Here is a 4,636-nt window from a genome sequence, read left to right on the forward strand (position 1 = left end):
GGTGTTTCTTCAGTGGGTGTTTTTGCATTTTTTTCCAAGGAGGTTTTAGTGTTTTTTTAGTGTTTTTTTTTTTAGCGGGTTTTAGTGGGTGTTTTTTTTTAATGGGATTTTTTGGGGGTTTTCAGCAGGTTTCAGCAGGGGGGAGTTCAGTGATTTTTTTTTCAGCGGCTTTTTTTGGTGGTTTTTTTGGCGGGTTTTATTTGGGGGGCAGGTCTTTTGGGGGCTTTTGGGGCTTTTTTAAGCTTTTTTTAGCATTTTTTGGGGGGCAGGGTTTTTTGGGGGGTGGGGTCTTGGGGGCTTTTTTTGCATTTTTGGGGTGGGTGGGTTTTTTTGGGGTGGGTTTTTTTAAGCCTTTTTTAGATTTTTAGCTTTTTTGTTGCTTTTTTTGTGGGTTTTGTCTAGCGGGTTTTTTTGGTGGGTTTTTATCTAGCTTTTTTTTTTTTTTATCTAGCGATTTTTTTGTGGGTTTTTACCTAGCGGGTTTTTTGTGGGTTTTTATCTAGCAGGATTTTTTGTGGGTTTTTACCTAGCAGGATTTTTTGTGGGTTTTTATCTAGTGGGTTTTTTGTGGGTTTTTATCTAGCAGTTTTTTTGTGGGTTTTTATTTAGCAGGGTTTTTGTGGGTTTTTATCTAGCAGGGTTTTTGTGGGTTTTTATCTAGCAGAGTTTTTGTGGGTTTTTATCTAGCAGGGTTTTTGTGTTTTTTTTTTTTCCTGCAGGTTTTTGCTTTTTTTTTTTTTTTTTTTGCGGGGAAGGGGTTAGCGGGTTTTAGGGGTTTTTTTTTAGTGGGTTTTGGGGCAGTTTGGGCCGTTTCGGCCCCCCCCGGGCAGTGTTTTGGGGCAGTTTGGGAGAACCCAGGTATCCGAGGGGCCCAGGCGTCCGGGAAATCCGGCAATTCAATATCCCCGCAACATTTTTTCCCAGAATTAACCCCAAAACAACGTTACAAAATGACCCTTTTCCTGGCGTTTTCCTCCCGTCGCGCTTCTGCACTGTTTCCAGCAGATATTTTTCTCAATTTTGCAGGTTTTGGGCTTAAACACATCATAAAAAAAAATAGTCATAAACCGTATTAATAAAACCTAATAGTGAAAAGTCCAATAATGAGGAAAACGGTCAAAATTCCCCCTTTGGCCCCATTTCCAATAGCGTAATTTTATTTTGCATCGGGCACCAATAAGGAATTTGGGGTGAAACGGGCAAAAAAGGAGACGCGAGCAGAAGAGGCAGTTTTGGGGCGTTTTGGGGTGCTTGAGCAGGATCTAGGGGTTCGGGGGCAGGTTTGGGGTGGATTTAAGACTGTTTTAGCATTTTGGGGGGTTGGGGTTTGCTTGGGGGGATTTGCTTTTTTTTAAGAGGTTGGGGGGTTTGGGGGGGCTTTTTGGGGGGGTTAGGTTTTTGTGGTTTTAGTGGGGTTTTTGAGTAGTTTTTCTGTTTCTTACTAGTTTTTTTGTTCTTTTTGTGCGCTTGTGGGGTTTTTTTGGTGGGGTGTTTTTGTGGGGTGTCTTTTTGGTTTTTTTGGGGGGGTGATTTTGGGGGGGGTTGGGGGTATATTTTTTGTGGGTCTTTTGTGGCAGTTTTGAGGCAGTTGGGGCCATTTTGCCCCCCCGCCGAGCTGAGTTTTGGGGCAGTTTGGGCCGTTTGGGGGCAGTTCGTAGCTCTGGGAGGGGCTCGGGGGCCGGGCCCGGGGTTGGCGGCGGGCCAGGGTCCTTCGGGGCGGCCTCACCGGTGTCCCCGGGCTCTCGGTGGCCGCGGCCCCTTCCCACCGCCGCTGAGGAGAAACAGTCGCTGCCGCCGCGCCACCATGATGCCGCCGGCACTGCGCTTGCGCGAGTCGCTGCGCGGGAGGGGTGGTGTGCGGCTCCTGCGCACTGCGCAATGTGCCCTCCGCCGTTGCGGGAGGGGTGAAGGCTGCTCCTGCGCACTGCGCACGCTCTGCTCTCTGAGCGGGCGGGGTGGTGTGCTGCTCCTGCACACTGCGAGTGCGCAGATTGCAGAAGCCGTGGGAGCCTTGCGGCGGCGCGACACCGCGCATGCGCCTGCCGCGAACGGGAAGGGGGGGGTGCGTCTCCTGGAGACTGCGCATGAGCGAAGCGGGGGGGGGGGAGGGGGGGTGCCTTCCGCACCTTGCACATGCGCCTTCCTCCAGAGCGGGGAGGGCAAGGAGCAAGGGGGGGGGGGCTCCAGGCAGTGCGCATGCGCTGACCGGAGGGCGGCAAGAGCGAGCGGTGCTTACAGGGGTGAGTGGGGGGGGGGTGGGTGTCCGTGTGTCTGTCTCGCTCTGACGCATGCGTACCAGTGCCGGACCCCCTCCCTCATGGGGGGGGTCGCGGCTCCCCCCGGTGACTGGCGGCGCCGGGGGGGGGACCTCCCCCCCCCCGAGTGACACAGGCACCAGGAGCCGTTTGCACTGCAGCGTTTATTGCCGTAGGCCCAGTCAGCCCGGCTTGGGGGGGTGAGAGGTTGGGGGGGTCACTCCGGGGGCAGAGGTGAGAGGTCGAAGGTCACTCGTGGGAGGGGTTCAGGGGGGTCTGGGGGGAGTGGGGAGGATTTAGGGGAATTTAGGGGCTCTGAGGGGGTCTGGGGAGGGTTTAGGGGAATTTGGGGCCTGGGTGTTACCAAAGGCCCCAGACAAGAAAGCATCTCAAAGGGGGGAAATGGGGGAACTGTTACCAGCTCAGATGAGTAGTCTCAACAGGAGCCTCAGACAAACATACCCAAGGACACCGGTGCAGCTGGGACTGATACATCCTGAGAAAGTACAGATGAACCAGCAGAAGTCAGTTGGAGCCAAGATTAGGACCAAGACAGCTTTTCTCAAACAAGGAAGCAGGCCAAGTTGAGACCATGTATGGAAAAGTAGAGCAAAGTTCATGGCAAGACGCTGAGTGACACCTCTTCTGACACCACTAGGGACCCCCAGAGACCCCCAGAGACTCAGACCGCATGCGTAATGATTATGTAAATGTAGTAATTAGTTCTAGGAAATAGAATGAATATGTATAATCATTCCTGGAAATTTAATGCATATGTATATGACAGAGCAATACAAACTTTAGATGATGCAACACACGGTGTGCACGTTGGGTGGAGCTATCCCCCATGCACCCGGCGCCGTAATAAAGAGATTGCCTGCTTCTTAATGCTACATTGGTGTTAAGGAGTTTTTCTCCCGATTTTGGTGACTCTAGGAGATTACAGAGAAGTTCTCAGGAACACAGCAGGCATTCAGGCCCTTCGACTGCTGAGGTGTCCCCAGACTGATGCTTTGCATCCTGGGTCTTAGGGGCTGAGAAATCTTTAGAGCCAGAGCAGATTACAGTCCCCTTCCATGGTTACAGGGCATCAGGAGGGCTGTACTGGCTGCAGGGAGGGAATCACTGCCCGGGGCATGAGCAGATCCCCCTCTGCCCTCCCCTCTCTCTTCACACTCCAGAACAGAGATTGTGTTTCCCATTTTGGCCCTCTTTGCCGGGCTGTATTCCCAGGTGGAAGGGACTCAGGCTTCACACTGGGGAAATGCAGGAGAGCCCAGTCTCATCTAGAGGAGCAGGGTCCCACCACATCTGCTGGGTGGCCAGGGCTACAGACCCCACTCAGTTCCCCGCACACCTCCTGCCTGGGGCTGCAGGGTGCCGAGCAAAAAGGCAGGCATGCCTGGGGGTCTGGTGCCATTGGGATGGTGGCCTTTGCACCAGCCTCTGTCTGTAAGGGACTCAGGAGATTCTCTGGCCCCCTGTTAGTGGCAAAGTTCATGTCCCAGCTTCTTCTCTCTGGAGAGCTGAGGATTTCATTCTCGGGAGAAGGGGAAGAAGGAAACCCTTTTGTCCATGGGACTTGTACCACCCCATCAACCCTCTCCTGTCTTCTTCTTCTCTATCACCCCCAAAATCCTTTGGCAGGGGCATTTTTTAGTTTCTGACCCTCTACCTGACCCTGCTTTGAGCAGCAGGTTGCACTACAGGCCTCCTGTGGTCCCTTCAACCTGAGTTATCCTGAACGCCTATGATCTCAGGCCCCATTTCAAGCACAGAGTAAATGTCTCTGGGACAGGAGTCCCTTGTGCTTTATGAGACCATCTAAAAGGAGGCAGGTGAATACCTCCTCCTCCCGTTGACTGTAAGGGCAGCCTGGGAGGCACTGCCTCAGGCATATCTACATTACAGCGGAAATTCTTTGCATCCGCCTTTAACCACCTGGATTGCCTGGATCCCCTCAGTGGTGAGGGGAGAAGAGCAAGCTTTACTGCAGTGTGATTTCTGTACCTCTGTAGCTTGCGCCTCTAAGTAGATGGTGCCATCCTCCCCTTGGTTTCTTGCGTGAAGCTCAGGCTGGATGGGGATGTGAATGTGGAGGTTGTCTGTCACTGCAGTGACCGTGAGATGGTGGAGAGGTAAGAGAAACAGCAGAGTCACCACCCTGGACTGCAGCAGAGAGGATTTCATCTTGTTTAGGATGGAGTTAGGCAAGCCAAAGCTCAGCTGGAGCTAGAGCTAGAGCTGGGAAGGGATGGGGAGGATAACCAGTAGGGCTTCTGTAAGGACGTTGGCAGCACAAGGCAGCCATCCAAGGAAAATGTGGTCTCCCTGCTCAGTGGGGCAGGGGACGTAGTGACAAAGAGAGGGGAAAGGCTGAG

Source organism: Apteryx mantelli, chromosome 11 (genome assembly GCF_036417845.1).
Source record: "Apteryx mantelli isolate bAptMan1 chromosome 11, bAptMan1.hap1, whole genome shotgun sequence".
In the NCBI taxonomy this organism is placed as follows: domain Eukaryota; kingdom Metazoa; phylum Chordata; class Aves; order Apterygiformes; family Apterygidae; genus Apteryx; species Apteryx mantelli.